This window comes from Nomascus leucogenys, chromosome 10, assembly GCF_006542625.1.
Source record: "Nomascus leucogenys isolate Asia chromosome 10, Asia_NLE_v1, whole genome shotgun sequence".
NCBI classification, from domain to species: Eukaryota; Metazoa; Chordata; class Mammalia; order Primates; family Hylobatidae; genus Nomascus; species Nomascus leucogenys.
This window is the reverse complement of record NC_044390.1, coordinates 95,455,162-95,474,450: the sequence shown is the minus strand read 5'-3', so window position 1 is coordinate 95,474,450 and position 19,289 is coordinate 95,455,162. Positions and strand designations below refer to the sequence as shown.

General features: G+C 47.8%; 1 protein-coding gene across 1 annotated transcript in view; it reads right to left on the bottom strand.

Annotated features, from left to right (window-relative positions):
• TMEM132C (transmembrane protein 132C) overlaps nucleotides 1-19,289 on the bottom strand; it is a 453,190-nt gene that overhangs the window by 330,682 nt on the left and 103,219 nt on the right. The gene's annotated exons all lie outside the window — the stretch shown is intronic.

Genomic DNA, 19,289 nt, shown 5'->3' with positions numbered 1-19,289 from the left:
ACCAACACTCTGTTATGAAGTGGAAACAAGATCCTCCCCGTTATTGCATCAAAACTAGGGCAACCAAAATAAACAACACAAAATCAGCGCCGGAAGCGGAGGGAAGGAGGGAAGCCAGCCAGCGTCAGCTGCGCAGAGCACATGGCCCAAGCCTCCTTGGAGGGTGATTGTACCTCTTTGGGGTGGCCCCCAAAGCAAGGTGATGGCAGGGCCCACGGTGCCCTCTCTCACCCGGAGCACAGGCTCCTGGCCCAGTGCTGGTCCAAGCTGGTCAGAGGCTGCGGAGCTCAGACTCAGCGACACCTTCTCCAGGGAAGCAGTCTCAAACTCTAGGCCCAGGGGGCCTCATTGGCCCTCGGACAGTTTATTGCACACACAGCAGTTAAAAGAACAACAGAGAGGGAGGGAGAGAGGGAAGAGAGAAGACACAAGGGGAAGAAGAGAGGGAGGGACACTTCTTTAAAATTAGAGACAGCACATAAAAACTTAGATTCTTAGTTTCTTTAGAAAAGTTAAGATTTGGGGCAATGGCAGACTGGATTCGCTGCCTGGCAGCCATCAGCTGGAGTCAGGAAGGGGCCGTCCCTAGGGTCATCAGATCACCAGAGTCCCCACCTGGCCACCCTAGCATTCCAGCCCTGCCTGGCCCTGTATTCTCTGGGTTGGCCACGCCAGCCCAAGAGGAGCCTCTTCCTCTCTCCACACTGACACCACGGATCCCAGAAGAGGAAGACACTGGCTCAGATGCTTTTCCTGGGCTCAGGCCCTTGGAAGTGAAGGGATGCCCTGGGTGAAATAGAAGCCCTGGCCTCTTGGGACCAAGTCAGACCCACACAGGAACCTGCCGGCCAAGGAGCCAGTGGACATTTCTAAGCTCTGCCACCAGAGGGCGCGGAAAGGCACAGGTGAGGGCCGGGCACAGCTGCCCAGGAGCAAGCCGGGTCTGGGGTTCCTGAAGCCAGGCAGGGCAGCTGGCCTGCACAAAACACCTGCGTCTCCACACACAAAAATCGCTTCCGTGATTTTGTCTTTTTTTTTTTGAGACGGATTCTCGCTCTGTTGCCCAGGCTGGAGTGCAATGGTGTGATCTCTGCACTGCAACCTCTGGGTTCAAGTGATTCTCCTGCCTCAGCCTCCTCCGTAGCTGGGATTACAGGCGCCCACCACCATGCCCAGCTAATTTTTGTATTTTTAGTAGAGACGGGGGTTTCATCGTGTTGGCCAGGCTGGTCTTGAACTCCTGACCTCGTGATCCACCCACCTCGGCTTCCTAAAGTGCTGGGATCACAGGTGTCAGCCACCATGCCCAGCTGATTTTTGTTTTTCATTGTAATGAATTGAGAACAATTTGGTTCCTTAGAATTGCTGGAGGAGTCCACAACGGAACTCAGTCACTCAAAGCCTTGCAGGGCAAAGCGCTGGGTGTGCGGTTCCCTCCCAGGCACAGGTTTCCCAAGCCCGGCGCTCCAGGTGGACAGCCAGCCATAGGCATCCACACCTCCTGGTGCAGAAGCCACAGTTCTGGAGCGACCTCCATAACCTGCCAGAGGTAAGGCCCAGCTCAGGACAGCATGCACACATGGTTACTCGTCCTGCGGGTTCCCGAATTGGGGCTTTGCTGAGAGCTTTGCACAGCAAAACCCACTGCATTGCCATTCCCAGTTTTTTCTTTCTTTTCTTTTCTTTCTTTTTAGACAGGGTCTTGCTCTGTCACCCAGGCTGCAGTGCAGTGGTACATTCACAGCTCACTGCAGCCTCGAACTCCTAGGCTCAACAATCCTCCTGCTTTAGCTTCCCAAGTAGCGGGGACCACAAGTGTGCATCAACCATGTCTGGTTAATTTTTTAATGTATTTTTATTTTTTGTACAGATGTGGGTCTCACTATGTTGCCCGGGTTGGTCTCAAACTCCCGGCTTCAAGGGATTCTCCCACCTCAGCCTCCCAAGGTACTGGGATCACAGGTGTGAGCCACCATACTGGTCTCATTTCCAGTTTTATCAATCACATCTTCATTCACTCAACAAATACTGGGCATCTACTACGCATCAGGACCTGATCTGGCAGCGCAACCGTAACGCAAATGTGTCCGCTTTCTCTGCCTCAATGTCCTCATCTAAAAGATGGGGGATAAGAACGAAACCTACTTCACAGTGTTACCAAGAAGATGGGAGGACTTAGCGCCCGTCACACACGTAGAACAATCCCAGCCCAGAGTGGGTACTGCCACGGGATCCCCGCTGTGGCATTTTTATTTTTATTTCTCTTATTTCCTCGCTTATCTCCTTATCCAGCCTTCTTGCCCCTCAGTTTATTCTCCACAACCGTGAGACCAGGCAGGGTCTAGGGTTTGTGGAAGGAGGGATGAGGATTTGCGGAAGCCCAACGGAAGGGGAAAATATGGAGGAAAGTTTCTGCAGGGACAGCCACCTCTGTGCCTGTGCCCCTGGAGGGGGAAAACCAGGGTGTCTCCCCTGTGGTTCAAAGGCAAGCGCTGGCCCTTCCAGCAGTCTAGGAAATAGAGGGTTAAATGTTGGCAAGAGAGAGAAACGGTGCCACTTTCAGGGGCCCACCTCTCAGGTCTGCTGGATGGGTCACAAATGAACATTCTGAGAGGGGTACGTGGGCAGGAGCGAATGAATAAAACGCCACCTCTGATGAAAACACATCTGGCTAAGGAGTGGCTTTCAGATTTCTGATGGGGAGGCACTTTCTGCCCATAAAATTCTGAATAACACACAGCCTCATTATGTGCGTCTTCTAGGTCTAAGTGTGAGGGTGTCCTACCAGCAACCCCTTTGAGCCAGCCAGGGCCAAATACTTCGTGAGGGGCTGCTCCAGGGGCCACAGCCCAGCTTTCTGTGGGAGCACTGCGCTCAAGAGGTAGCCCTCACCCCAAGTTCAGAGTAGGCAGCCGGCTTGGGAGACACAAGCCCCATCCACCAGCACCTCATGGAGCAGAGAGCGCCCATTCACTGGTATGTGACTCTCACTTGCGGCTGTGGCAGATCAGAGCCGCAGATCAAATGTCCTTCCCCAGTTATTTTTGATGTGTTGTGTTTTATGCAACAGAGGTTCAGTTAAGGACTTATGCCCAAATTGAATTTCTGATATTTCGTCTTTAACTTTTTAACTTCAGAGATGGTTTTTCATTTCCTTACTCCCTGTTCTCCTCCAACGACTAAAAGGATGCTAAAATGGATCTTTAACGTATCCTGTATAAAGCAGAGTCATGATTTTATGCATACTGCAGACAAAGCCCACAGGCTCGGGTCTCTTACAGCGGCCCTCACATCAATTGCAAACGGAAACATTTTAGGGGCAAAAGGAAACGTGATCATCATGTGCCGTGTATCAGGCTCTGTGCGAGGACTCCGCGTTTATGTCTCGAATCTTTGCAATGATCCTGTGAAGCAGGTCTCCTTGCCTCCATTGCACAGATGGGAAGAGGGAGGCTGAGACCATAACCAAGTCTCCAGTCACACGGGATTTCAACACAGACCCATCTAAATTCCAAAGCCGAGCCCTTCTCATCACGCTGTTGCCATCTGAATCTGCAAAGCGGTATGACAACCCATACAGTTCTGGAATACTTTGAGACAAAGAGACGAACGCCAAGACAGGAGGCCGGACTTTGACAGACCCGAATGTAAAGATCACAGGTGGTCGTGAAGGCTTTAGGAGCCCGGAGAGGACCATGTCCTGCATGGCAGAGGCCTTTGCAGGGACTCTGTTTACATGGCATTTGGCATGAGGCTCATTATGTCTCAGTGTGTGCATCTTTGAAGGGAGGGTTGGTGGATGCTACTTGAAAGTAGAAGGTGAAGTCCCCTCACTAAGCCAGGCTTTAGTGCCCCACTGTGGGAGGTGGATTTGGAGGGGACAGAATATTCACTTACTGCATGAGGCCTGATGAAGTGGAACAAAAAGTTTCTAGAAATACATGTAAAAATCAGAACTGAACAAGATTGATCCAACCCTCTGACTTCCAGAAGCTTTAGTGGAGCCTAGGAATGGAGTCCCCAACACAGTGGCCTCACCAAAGGCCATAAAAGAGCCATCCAACCCACCATCACGGGCTTGCTTTGCTTTGAATCCTGGAAACTTTGCTGCCGGACCTTGAACATGAAAACAAAGATCCCTCCCCTAAATGGGCTTCTTAAAACCTCTCGACCCTTCTTCATTTGATAGAAGCCAAATGGTACAACCCTGCCTGCCGCTGTCATGGAGGCTGGGGATGGCACAACTGCTGGGGGAGCCACCCCTCCAGAGCCCCTGCCCTGGGAGCTCCTACAACCCACGGTTTCTTCTGCAGGGAGGGTGCACCCCCAGATCTTTTCCCATCCCGTGGCCCATGCTCAGCACCTCCCAAACCAGTGACTTATTTGATTCACCTTACTCTCGAAATTGTCTCCTTCGTCTTTCAAGAAGGAGAAGGTCAGACTTCAGCTCCTCTAATGATTGATGACGGGCTGCCCACCTGACTCTTCCCTTGCCCCATTTTCTGGAACCTGACCACCTCTTTTCGTTTTGTAGGATTTGTTTGTTTGTTTGGGTTTCTTTGGTGGTAGTGGAGCTGTTTGTTTTTGTTTTGTTTTTAAACTCTGCAGCTTAGCTAAAACCCACCTGTTGGCATTAGCCATGGGGCCAAACTAGGCCAGCTAAACAGATGCAGTTCTCTTAACAGTTGAAAAAGCGTCCTTATGTAGATAATCCCTAACTATCCTGATACGGAAGGACTGCTCAGTAAGGGAGTGGCTACACTAGGAGGATTCCTGGAAGCAGAGCAGAACTTTGCGAGCCATTAAGAAAGCAAAATGGCTTAGCCTTTTCCCTCCCTGGGCTTCTGATTCCTTACTGCATTAATGGGGTCTTTATGGGAAAGTATTCGCCTGGAAAAACTCATTCAAGCAAGCTCCAGAAACACCGACGGTCCCCTGCCCTGCAAAGACAAGGACTGGGGAAGGGGAAATAGAAACCCCCTGGGGGTGGAGACAGAAATTCCGTTTGAACTTAGGAATGATAAGATGATTAGGAGAACAGGGGGGCTTTGTGTCATTAATCTGACCTGCTTTATCTTGCCCCGAATCCCGGGACACCCAGGGATTCCCAGTCGGATGCCAGAGCCTGAGCACCATGGGAAACGGCTCGAGCATCCATCCCTGAGGACGGGTCGACTCAGCGTGGCTGTGAGCTCCTTAGTGCCCAGAGCGTGTTTCCACGTGAAGCTGATTTCACTGCCTGTGAAAGCGAATTGGCCAATGGGTGGTTGGCCATTGCGGACGCTGAAAATGCACCCACCCCTTGCCCACTTCTAAGTCCTTGCTCTAGAGGAATACACGGACATGCACATATATACGCAGAGCACAAATACACAGACATGCGTACATGCTCATACACACATGTACACAGGGGTGCACATGCACACACACTGACACACATGCACGGTGCACACACATACAGGCACACACCTAAACAACTGCATACACACACATATATATATGTACACACAGATGCACATGCATACAAACTCACATACACATACATACAGATGCTCACACGCACACACACAGACACGCATACACACACATACATACACAGACGCAGACACAGATACATACAGACACAGAGACAGACCTATACACACACATAGATACACACACACCCATATACACAGATTCACACACACAAATATGCACACATACACAGATACATACATGGTACACACAGCACAAACACACACATACTCAGATACACATACCACATACACTGGGAAACATGTACCAAGAGGATCACTCTTTTATGTGTTTTAGCAGAAAATTAGAATATCTGTTCTTCTGTCAATAGGAGAAAGGTTAAAACATTATTTATGTAAAAGAATACCGCAGAGAGTTGAAAGGAAGACTCTAGAAACAAGAATGGTGACATTCTTATTACTGAATCATTATTATTAAAGTTGGAGGATGAGTGCATAGGAGTATGATCCTCTCTTTTTGTAGATGTCTGAAAATTTCCCATCATAAAAAAACAATAAAAAGAATGACGTAGAGCTATGCTACTGTCCAACACCGAGCCATTAGCCTCATGTAGTTACTGATATTAAAATTAACTAAAATTAAAAATTCAGTTCTTCGGTCACACTCGCCATGGTTCAAGTGCTCAGGGGACATTCCCATCATTGCGGAAGTTCTATCGGTCAGCGCTATCTGGATCTTCGATGTCTGGGATCTTTAAAATACCTTGTGTTTTTATCACAAAGCAAATAATATTCCTACAGCGGAAGCGTGTGCAGTACGTCAGTATGATAGCATTTATAAAACTTTTTAAAGCTCAGGGAAAAAGTGCATTTTCCTGTGAGCACAAATCTGTATGTACACAATATGTGAAGGGTCTGGGAGCTCGTGCCAAGCTCAGAACAATGGCTTCTTTCGCCTAAGGAGAGGCTGAAATATTACAGAGCGGCAGTGGGTGGCTGAGCCATGGGGAATCAGCTTCACCATTAAAGTATGAATGTATTATTTGTGTACCAAAAAAAAAAGTGAATAACAAAAACAAAAATGGACACCCCTGTGGGAGGAGTGTCGCGAAGGGTCTTCAACGGGACAAAGAGAAGGAGGTGAGAGAGCAGAGTGTATCCGAGACGGTTTCCCCTTTGCGGGGTTGTCTTCCTCTTAAAAGCAAACCCCCTTTTCCTCTTAAGAGGTTGCTAGACTGCCCACCGCTTTTCATTGCTGACAAAAAGCAAGGGAAGCTTCCGAGAAGTGCTTCTCTTTGAGCCACTGAAGTTAGTGTCTTGCCACTGGCACTCTTTCAAGCCGCCAGATGCCGTCCCCCTCAAAGCTGCTCTTTGTGGAGGGTATTAAACCCCGGCCAGCCTCCCAGCTGGGACAGCTCCCTCCACTCTGCTGCAGCCCAGTGACTGTGCCTTCCCATGGTGTCTTCAGAGCGGCGATTCCCGCAGGAGACCCTAGGAGCCACTCCCGAGGAAGGACTGAGAACGAGCAGGCTTCCTCTTTCACGCCCATAGGTTTGCTGGTCGGTTACATTATTATTAAGCCCTTTCAAAAGAGCAGCCACAACTAGCTAAACTGAGTCCTCTGTAAACACTCAGATTCGATTCTAGAAAGCTGCTTCTCCCTGAAGACCAGCTCCTCGGGTTGCCACGTGTGTTCAGCAGGGACAACTTTAGTTTCCCAGGAGAGGCTGTGGGAAATGAATGGGACAAGCTTCACTCCTCTGCTGCACCAGATGGATTCACAGTCAAGCCCCATCATTTGTGGGATTCTGTATTTGCAAATCCACCTACTCGCTAAAGTCCATCAGTGCCCCCAGTACTTCCACGGGCATTCCCCGATAAGGCGGTACAGAGACAATTTTGAGTGGCTCAAAGCACGTTCCTAGCTGAGGTCAAATGTACCCACGTTGTACTGTCCTGCTTCAGCCACGATACCATATATAAGCAAGTGGCCTTTCTGCAGTCCTTGTAATTTCATGTTTTTGGTCTTCTGTGCTTTCTTTTGGTGATTTTGCTGTTTCAAACAGCCCCCAAGTGCAGGAATAAAGCACTGTCTAGTGTTCCTAAGTGCAAGAAGGCTGCACTGTGCTGTACAGAGACAACACCTGCATTCAATCAGCTTCCTTCAGGCGTGAGTTATGGTGCAGTTGGCCTTGAGTTCAATGTGAATGAATCAACAATATGTATCTAATCAGGTGTCTTTAGACAGAAAAATGCATATAATCAGGTTATGCATTAATCCATTGATGAATATGTTATGACCAGAGGCTTGTAGGGACCTAGCTCTGTATTTCCCTTAAAACACTTTTTTTAAAGAGATGGGGTCTTGCTGTGTTGCCCAGGCAGGTTTGCAAGTCCTGGGCTCAAAGCCATCCTCCTGCCTCAACCTCCCAAAATACCAGGATGACAGGTGTGAGCCACCACGCCTGGCTTATATTTCCTTTAGAGCAATGATTCAGTATTTGCTAATTTAGTGTTTACGGAGACTTTATAGAAGATACCTACTGTGAATAATGAAAATCGATCGTACTTCCCTCCAGTATCTCTGCCTTAGAAAAGATGGGATGCTCAAATAATACATCTTTCTCCATTATTATTTAACATCCTGTTGCCTATTTCTTGCTGTGACTGAGTGGCATCCAAGGCATTACAGGTCTGGTATAGAAGAAGGAAATGGGAGGAGGAAGGGCAGGCGCTGGCATTTACACAAGATCTCCTATCACATGGACTCTCTGATGTATTTCTCACAAACATCTGGCCACATGTCCTAGGGCATCTCCAACACTATTCATTCCTTCAACAGACAGCTCTTGCTCACCTACTATGAGCCTGAGCCACAACAGTAGACACTATAGACAAACCGTCTTTCTGAAGCTTCCTTTCTGTGTAGTAAAATAAGGACAGGAGTGCATGTTATTTTAATACGGTGATCAGAGAAGTTCTTACAGAGAAGATGACTTGTGAGCAGAAGCTTGGAGGAAAGGAAATTTTACAGATGAGGAAACTGAGGCATGGAGAGATTAAGCTCTTGTTGAAAGTTCTTTGGCTCTTCAATGGCAGAACTGTGACAAGTGCTTGATCAGCTGGTGTCGGTATCTCCACCCACACTCACGGACTATCCCCAGATCATAGCACAGGGCGAGGTCTTGGCAAACTATTACTGAACAGAACTCTGTACTCTGACCACAGAAGAGTACGTTTCTCCTCTTGGGTTTAAAGTGGGTTGAATGCTGGTCGCTAAAAGCATATGTCCTTGCCCAAGCCCCAGAACATGCAAATGTGGCGTTATTTCCTTGGGAAAGGGGTCTTTACAGATGTAATTAAGGAAGAGATCTTGAGATGAGAGCGTTCTGGATTTGGGATGGACTCTTAATCCAATGACAGGTGTCCTTTTCTAGAGGAAGAAAAGATGCAGGAAGAGGAGGCGGTCATGTGAAGATGGAGGCAGAGACTGGAGCAATGCAACCAGCAGCCAAAACATCTGGAGCCACCTGAAGATGGGACAGGCAAGGAAGCGTCCTCCCCTAGTGCCTCTGCTGGGGGAGGGGGATGCAGCTTAGACTTGTTGCCTCTAGAACTGACAGGAATTAAATTTCTGTTGTCTTAAGTCATGCAGTCTGTTGCCATTTGTTATAGCAGTCCCAGGAAACTGGAATAGATTGTAAAAAGCCTAGCTGAGACAAACCAGGCAGAATCCTCCAGACTGTGTGGGCTGATTGACCAAAACAACATGGGGGAGGCAGAGGAGGCAGCTGCTCAGCTAATCTGCACCAACATTCCCCAGGAAATCAATACCTCTTTCTCACTGACAACATAGCATGTGACCCCTATCTTTCCTTTCACTGACTAACCATAACCCAGCCCCATCCGATGGCATGGCCCATGCATGGTGGGGGATGCAGGGCTGCGGTGAACAACCAATCCATCATGTCATCCTCATGTATCAGTCTGTTCTCATGCTGTTAATAAAGACATACCAAAGACTGGGCCATTTATGAAGAAAAGAGGTTGAATGGACTCACAGTTCCATATGGCTGAGGAGGCCTCACAATCATGGTCAAAGGTGAAAGAGGAGCAAAGGGATGTCTTACATGGTGACAGGCAGGAGAAGTGCTGAGCAAAAGGGGGAAAAGCTCCTTATAAAATCATCAGATCTCATGAAAACTCACTATCACAAGAACAGCAGCATGGGGGTAACCACCCTCATGATTCAATTACTTCTCCCTGGGCACTGGGTCCCTCCCATGATACATGGGGATTATGAGAACTATAATTCAAGATGAGATTTGGGTGGGGACACGGACAAACCATATCACCTCAACCTTCTCGCTGTCCCGAGCAGAGGAGAGGCCAGTCATCTTTTGTGCCTAGTGAACTGTGAATTGATCGTCACCCTACTCACTGGGCATGGAGGAATACGCATTACTATGACAACTCCTTCCACCAGCAAGGCTCACGTGTGGAGAAAGACACTGTAAAAGTGCCAATTAGTGCTTTGATGTAGGCGTTCCTGAAATTGTGCTCTCCTGTCGAAATCTGTGAGTAGCATGGAATGCATTTGCTCTAGGAAATTTTGATCTCCTCACTGGGTAGTGAAGGTGAAAATGAATAGAGGTACTTAATTTTTTTAAAAAAATCTGCTCTTGGCCAGGCGTGGTGGCTCACGCCTGTAATCCCAGCACTTTGGGAGGCCGAGGTGGGCAGATCACGAGGTCAGGAGATCGAGACCATCCTGGCTAACACGGTGAAACCCCGTCTCTACTAAAAAATAGAAAAAAATTAGCCGGGCATGGTGGCGGGCTCCTGTAGTCCCAGCTTCTCGGGAGGCTGAGGCAGGAGAATGGCATGAACCAGGGAGGCAGAGCTTGCAGTGAGCCGAGACTGTGCCACTGCACTCCAGCCTGGGCGACAGAGCGAGACTCTGTCTCAAAAAAAAAAATATATATATATGCTCTATTTTTGCACCTCCAAGTGATCTTCTAAAATGGGCACAGTAACAACCCTAACATGCTGGTGTGAGAGCTCGGGTTCCTGGCTCCGGGCTCCAGGCGCTGTCACGGTGCAGGACCAATTCTGGATCTCACACCGGCACAAATAACTTGTCCATGGAAATGACGAGGGCAGAGATACACAGTTGGAAATATCCGAACCTGCAGTTCCCCTCACAACTCGGCCAGCCCTGGGGAAGGAGCCCACACTGTTCTTCAGAAAATCTGATGTCAGAGCAATGTTGATTAGTCCCCAAATCTACAAGTTGACTAGTCACCAACCCAAAGCACATCATGTAAGTGTTTTCCTACTTTAAGACCTGACAATGAGGAGCTGGGCAGCGGAGAGGACGGGGATGGTTTACAAACATGCTGGGGTGTGTCCCACGGTTTGAAATATTTTCATCGCGATTAGGACACACACATATATACACATATGTGAATTCATCTCACCAAAATAAAAGTCTCATTACACAGAGCTGTTTTCTCTTCTACTCTGATACTTCCTGTTGTATTCACTTCCATTTCATTCCATGCTAGTCTGACTCTTAAATACCTGCTGAATTTGTCTCATCTCCTTCTAATGGGTCATTACCTACAATGGGAAAAACACCAGCTGACAGTGGGGCAATAGAATCCCAACCTATGTGGTAGGCAGGTTCTGTAGTGAGCCCGTTGAGGCAAAAACACAGAGTCAAAAGTATCTATAGAAAGATTCTCGGGCCAGGTACAGTGGCTCATGCCTATAATCCCAGCACTTTGGGAGGCCAAGGCAGGCAGATCACAAGGTCAGGAGTTCAAGACCAGCCTGACCAACATAATGAAACCCTGTCTCTACTAAAAATACAAAAATTAGCTGGGCGTGGTGCTGCATGCCTGTAATTCCAGCTACTTGGGAGGCTGAGGCAGGAGAATCGCTTGAACCTGGAAGGCAGAGGTTGCAGTGAGCTGAGATCACACCACTGCACTCCAGCCTGGGCGACAAAGCAAGATTCCATCTCAAAAAAAAAAAAAAAATCAAAAAAGCACATGGTAAAGGATGACATAAAAAATAAAAATCTCTTAGTTCAGTGAGTCCAGCATCTCCTGGAAGGGGAGTCCAGTTTCTCCCTCCGGCATCAGGGAGATGGATGTTTCCAGAGCTGGATGTCAGTAGTCACTGGCCTGCTTTGGGGGTCCACACCATAGCAGCAATGCTTATCTTTCCACAGTAAACCCACTCTATGAAAAGCACAGGAGAACAGAGACCTGTGAGGAAAAACAGGTTTACATCCCATGCCCACTTCGGAGCACGCACCTATGAGCAGAATGGCAAGGAGGCCGCTTCTTAAGTTTTCTGTTCCTACATACAAAGTGAGACGCATACCCTTTACTAGATCTGCCCATCTGTAAAATAACATTCATTCGTGTAACGACACTCTTTAGCTTTCAAAATTCCAAGAGGCTCTAAATAATCTCATATTTGGATCCATCTTTTAAATGTCATCACGTGTTGGCATCCACATCTTGAAACCCCTAGAACTTGAGGGGTTTGCTTCATGCTTCACGTTCATGAGTTTTTCAGTTGCGTATTTTCTCTTTTGTAGTCATAAATATATCATGAATTCTCTTGATATCTAAAGTTGACACTTTATAGCAAGAGATGTCCCGAAGGCCTTTCTTTAAACCTATCAAACCCTTGAGTGAATAATCAAACAAATTTCACTCTGAGACAAGTAGGAAAGTTTCAGATTTCTATGACAACACCCAAGAACAAATTTGATCAGCAGTTTCAAAATTTGGACCCTGAGACCTTCATAAGTCAGAAGAAGAAAAATAATCTCTCCAATGCACCTGGTTACTTTAAGCCCAGGAAATAATTAGGGCAGGCTACTGCAGTATTTCTTTGGTTTACTTCCTTCTAAAAATCCTTAACTGATGATTTCAAACATTCTTAGTGATTACAGCTTCCTGATGATTAACAGCTGCAAAGTCATCACTATCTCCGTAAGCCTTCTCCAAAGGGGAAAACGGGAAAGCAGAACAAACCCACAGCAAAGCCCCACTTGAAACTCTGAAACTTCCCACCGCAGGCAGCCTCAAACCCAAGGTGCTTCCCATGGCCTCCGACATCCCGCATGAGCTGGCCTTGCCTAGGTATGCAAAGTCACCTTCTAAATCTGCCCTGCTACTGACACTCCAGACCCAGTGGCCACCCTGGATATGCCGCCCTCGCTCCTGCCTCAAATCCATCACCTTTGCATCCATCTCTTTTCCCTGGAACATACCATCCCCAACTCCCAACACACGCGCTTCTTCAAGTGCCTCATTCCCACACTTCCCTTGAGTTTCATGCCTTAGGGAATATAGTGTTGAATTATGTCCCTCAAAGAGCTGTGTCCAAGTGCTAGACTCCTGGCACTTATGAATTGATCTTATTTGGAAACAGGGTCTTTGCAGATATAATTAGTTCAGGAACACAAGATGAAATCATCTTGGAATTAGGGTGGGCCCTAAATCTAATGGCTGGTTTCCTTATAAAAGAAAGGAGAGGGATATTTGTGATGCACAGACGCAGAGGAGAGACACGGAGGGAAAGTTCATCTGAAGGAAGTGGCAGAGAAGGGACAGATGCAGCCACAAGCTAAGAAAGACCAGGTGCTGCCTGGAGCCACCAGAAGCCAGGAGATTCCCCCACAGCCTCTAGGAAGAAGCCACCCTGCCAACACCTGGATTTCAGATTTCTGGCCTCCAGAAATGTCTTTTGTTTCATGCCACCCAGTGCGGGGTGATTGTCACGGCATCCCTAGAAACTGACAGAGGAACCCTCCCGTGGCCTTCCTGTGACAACAGCTCCCGCCTACCCCAGTCACACTGTCCCCAGTGCTTTTCAACCAGGGCAGTGCCATCCCACAAGGGACATTTGGTAAGATCTAAGGACATCTTTGGTGGCAACTCTGGGGAGATGCTACTGGCATCTGTGGCTAGGGGCCAGGGACGCTGCTGAACATTGCACAGTACACAGGATACCCCCCGCCCCACCCACCCACCAAAGAAGAATCTGGCCAAGAGCGAATGGTGCTGAGGCTGCGGAATGGCTCTTATCCCCTGTTGTCCTTTATTTCTGTCTCTATCCTGCAGCCTTTTTTTTTTTTTTTTTTTTTTTTTTTTTTTGAGACGGACAGAGTTTCACTCTGTCACCCAGGCTGGAGTGCAGTGGCGCGATCTCGGCTCACTGCAACCTCCACCCTCCGGGTTCAAACAATTCTCCTTCCTCAGCCTCCTGAGTAGCTGGGATCACAGGCACCTGCCACCGCGCCTGGCTAATTTTTGTATTTTTAGTAGAGACGGGGTTTCACCATCTTGGCCAGGCTGGCCTTATCTCTGCACTGTGGGTGTCGTATGGTCATTTGTCTTGGGCTCCTGTGTGTCTTATCTTCCTGGCCAGGAGGACAGGGACTGTGTCTTACTCCACAGGGTGCACAGAGCCTCACACAGCACTTGGCATAAAGGTGCAAAAGATGCCAGGTGGAAGAGCCGGTAGCTGTCAGGCACCAAATAGCCAAACCCACCCACTGCCTGGCACACGTCTGCAAATGGCAGGTGCTGGCTCTCCTTCCCACACCCTCTGCAGAGTGCTCACTGTGCCCAAGAGCTTCATTGACTTGTAGTCACTCCAGGGGCACCGGAAAGCCTGAGTTCTGAGGGGTGCCAGCAGCAATGGCTCCACCCAGGCAACAAAGCACAAACCCCAAGAGCTCATCTTGACACCTCTTCTTCCCTCACCCCAGTAATCGGTCAGCTCTGAAACCTGACTTCTTCCATATACAACACATACACTCCACCTTGGAGGGTCCTAGTTTCAGTCCTGTTGTTTTTTGCATAAACTGTGCAATAGTCTCCCAGATGTCCCCCAGCCTCTGTGTGTGTCACAGTTATCATTCCCACATGCTGAGCCCCTCCCCACCCGGGCCAGTCCTCATCCACAGCGCCCTACCTGCATTTCCTCATCGTGTCTTACACAGCATTGAGCAGGGACTCTTATTATCCCCATTCGATAGAGGAGAAAGTTAAAGCACAGAGATTACATGAGAGACACAGGATCTTAAGCCGGGGTCCAGGCTGCGTGGCCCATGTTTTAAATCCCACTCCTTGCCTGACTGAAGCCAGGGGATGCAGGCAGCTGCTGCAGAAACGGAATCTAAGCTGAAGTGCAGCATGGAAGGCCATCCCTGGCCTTGCTCCTGCATCTCTCTGATGCTCATGTTAGGATGTTTTCACAGTGAACTGCCTGAGCTTCCTCCAAAACCCTGAACAAATTCAGACCTACCAGTGTTCACTCATGCCTGTATCTGCCGAGTGCTTCCTACCTCCTTCCCCATCCCCCAAAGGAATCCTTTCCTATCCTCTAAGATCTGGCTCAGTCGTCAACAACACGAGATCTTCCTGGATCACCCAGTGGAGGCTGGTGCTGACCTTCTGTGCCCCACGGTCCACTGAACATCCCGCTACGCTACGCATGGGAGAGGTGGGCCATCCACCGAGGAGCTGGTCCCACTCGTCACTTTTCCTTTGGCAAACATTACTGGCTCTTACCCACTACTCATTCTCTCTTTCTCCCTTGCAAAGTGAACTTGGTTTTGTTGAATTCAGCAAGGCAATGATAATTGGCCTGTCAGCCAGGAATCCCATTCCCTCTGAACACTTGCTCTCTTTCTCAGCCTACCTTGAAGGTAGAAGCAATCCAATTCTGGCCAATTACAATTAGGGGGCTGTCTGTCTTGGTGGAACGCTTTTCCTTCCTTGACAAGAAAGGACAGAGAGGACCGGTTCCACTCCTTCCTTTCTTGACCAAGAGTATGATGCCTGAAGAGGCAGAAAGGATTTTTTGATCCTGTGGGAAGAGGACAAGAGAGCTGAGTTAAACCAAGCAGAGAGATAGAAAGAATGCGGGTTTCTGAGGACGTTGTTGAGCCCTGCCTGAGTTCCTCCTCTGATAGCTTGTGCTGTTAAAGGCAATTATACACGTTTATTGCAGGACACCCCGTTACTTGTCTCCAAAAGCAGTCCTGACTGGTCTAATATCCTTTGTAATGGGCAAAAAGCACATGCTCTGTGAACTGAGATCCAGCACTGGATGCTTCTGAATGGTGTCCTATCAGCCCCTACAAAATTGCTGCTAATGAATTCCACTATGGAGTGGCTCCACAGAGAAATTCAGCACCTACTTGGTTTTAAATGTACAAACTCCAGGTTTCTAGAACGTAAGCATGTTTCCCTCTCGCTCTGGTTAAGATAAAGCCTAGAATTTGGCTGTCATCAATCTCGGCGGTTGCACACAAGTCCTCCCGTTGAGCTTTCTGTTTACGGAGCTTTTCTTTCAGTTCCAACTTCTCTCTCAGCCATTTCCCCTTGGCCTCATTTTTCCTGTGTTAACTTACTTCATGGAGGAATGTATCTTGTCAGCATCTTGGTAAGTCTTCTTTTTGGAACTAGACAGGATATGAGTAACTAATAAGCATTCAAATGCTTATTGTGCAAGGTAGTGGTAAAGACATCCCCAATTTAGCTAAGAAAGACCACTTCTATATATTATATCCAGCTTTGTCACCGGCAAACGTAGCCTTTGTTCTCTCTCTCACGTTTATTTCATCTTGTGCTTTCAGTCACTCTGTCTGTCTCTGTCTTTCTCTGTCCATCTCACTGTAGGGTATGATTTATAATTTGTAGATGGAAGTCAGAATACTTCCAGTTACATGAGGCAGAAAACCTCACTGAAACTAACTCACAGATGCACACACACACAGACACACGCACATAATTTGAAAGGTAAGGATCTTGTGGTAGCTCTTGTAAAAAGCTGAGATTCAGCAATGGTGAACTCCACGGACTCAGCGTCATAGGACTTGGTTTCTCTCCATCTCTCAGCCTGACTTACTCCATTCTCGGACAGGACCTCCCTTCATGGGGGCAAGATGGCAGCCAGCAATGGAGAGAAGCAAAGTTTATTAGTGGTTGCCTGGAAGGAGGATGGCACTAAAGATTAGAGAGGCATGAGAGATCTTCTTGGGGTGATGGAGATCGTAAGACTGAAGACACGGTGATGACTGCCCAACTCTGCAATCTGACTAAACATCACTGAACTGTATGCTTAATGGATGAATTTGACAGTATATAAATAATAATAATAAAATAATAGTTGTTTACATGACAAAAAGAGGCGGGGCGCAGTGGCTCATGTCTGTAATCCTGGTGCTTTGGGAGGCTGAGAAGTGAGGATAACCTGAGGCCAAGAGTTTGAGACCAATCTGGGCAACATAGCAAGACCCTGTCTCTATAAAAAATTTTTAAAAATATGTTAGCACAGCATGGTGACATGCGCCTTTAGTTTCAGCTACTCAGGAGGTTGAGACAGGAGGATTGCTTGGGCCCAGGAGGTTGAGTCTGCAGTGAGCTGCGACTGTGCCACTGCATTCCAGCCTAGGCAACAGTAAGGCCTACTCTCAAAAATAAATACATACATACATACACATATACATACATAAATAACAACGACAACAAAAAGATGACTTCCAGCAGTTGGAAGCCTCAACATTTCCAATGGAAAGAATATGCTTCTCCCTCAACAGAGCCAATAGAAGCTCCAAGATGAGTCTGTTGGCTCTGATTGGTCTGATTTATGTTACATGCCCATCTTGGAACCAATCACTTTGGTGAGGAAGATGGATGCTTCGATTGGACAGGCATGGGTCATATGCCTTCCTGGAGCCAAGATGGAAGTCAGTTGCACTTGACTTACATTGACAGAGAATTAAAAAGAAATAATTCCCCCAGAAAAATCCATGTGCTGCTATGAGAAAAAGGGAAAATAGATTTTAACTAGGTCAGGCAACACTCTCCACACACCAATGCACCTTCCGTTCACATGAGAACGCAATCCTTGGCCCCCACAAACCTCTTCCCTTTAAAGCCCATCCTACTATGTTAGGATGTTAGTTGAGGCTAACATCCCATCCATGTTAGACGAGGCTCTTGTGCATGCTGGTTAGACCTGCGATGATTCTAGAGCCCAGGCACCTGGATTGAAAGCCCTGCTTCACCACTTCTATCGGCACAAGGGCAGTAATAAGACTTACCTCAGAGGGTGGTTCTGAGAACTAAATGAGTTAGAACATGAATCCTTAGAACAATGTCTGGGTCACAGTAAGCTCCTCAGGGGTAGCTGCTATTATTCTGGTGTCGTGCAGGATAGGTTGAATTCTATGAATAAATGGGAAACTCTTTGCCAGTTTTAGGAGCTGTGCTGGAGATTCTTCATTGAGCCTCCCCACTCCACCTCGACCCCCACTGCCTTTCTCTGAGCCTTGGGGAGATGACTCTCACAGATGTGCACCATCTGCACCCCCTCTCACACTGGCTTAGAGTCAAGTAGGAGATCAGAGGGTTGCAGGAGAGAGGTCAGGGTGCCTTTCCAAGTTCCCCCTTTTCTTGGTGCTGTGCCTCTGGTGGTGGCCACTTCCCTCTGCATCTCTACCTCCCTCCTGCTTGACCCCTTTCCTGAGGCCCCACTCTCACTGGGCTCTAGAAACACTACTCTCCTTGCCTCTTCACCTTTGCTTTGCTGCTGGTCCCTGGGTACCTTGAAACATCTTGTTTGTTCCTTTAACCCTGCCGATGACTCTGTCAATAGACCCTTCATTTGACCACCCTGGGTAAATTCCGTTTCTTGCTAGGATGCTGTCCCACACAGGAACGTTTTCTGGTTATGCTTATGCTATGTTAAGGCATCTTTAGGTCACCTGTAATAGTCTAACACACCTATGACTGTTGCTCAGAGGAAACCAGGCAGCCCCGTGCATGTGCTAGATTCTTATTGCAGGCAGGTGTGGATCTCCCTACACACCTGAGCCCCAAGACTGGCAGGGGGCTTGCTGGCCAGGGCATCTGCCCATCTAAGCTCAGGCCCCCAGGAAGTCAATGACGGATTTGTTCCATGAAATGGGGTATGATAAGCAGGTGCAGAGGACTCTGGCAGCTATGGAAAGACAGGAAAATTTAGTGCAAAAAGGAAAGACTTTCAAGAAATGCAAGATCCATCAGCAATAAACAAGGGCCTAGAGCCCAACTCTTGCTTTTAAACCCATACTAATGTTTGGGATGGATTTCTAGCCAGGGAAACCCTGTGGCAGATACATCGTGATACATATACTAATTCAGGCTCATATATGAGGGTCTCCAAAATAGGAACAAGTGAGGAACCAAAACGCATGCACAGCAGGACTGAAGCTTCCACGGCAGCGCGCCTCGATGAAACAAGCCACAGCTTCAAGGCATTGTCAATGGCGGCCTTAGGTTTTGGGTGAGAACGACCACTGAACAGGACACGTGTCCATCCCAAGCCTGAAACTTGAGAACAAAAACCATGACCCAGGCAATCACTTTGAGTGATAACTGTGGAGTCTTTTATTCAAACGAAATGGAAGTAATGATGGGTTACAATGCCTGGGTCTTTACTCTCTGCCAAATGCCTGTGTTACCTCCTGCTGTACCCAGTTAAATAGCCCTAGTTCAGCATGAATGCTGAAGCATGAACCATCTGCATCATCAGAACAAGATGTGCAACCTGTCAAGCCTCAGTTCTCTCAGTTGTAAAATGGGAATGATCACAGAACTTCCTCTGATTTGGCATCAATGTTTTCACAGTAAACATTGTATTAATGTTTAATAATGAGTTTTTAATAATAAAATGAGTTTTTAAAAACATCGTATTGAGTTTAAAGCTCAGTCCAATAGTATTAAACTCATCATT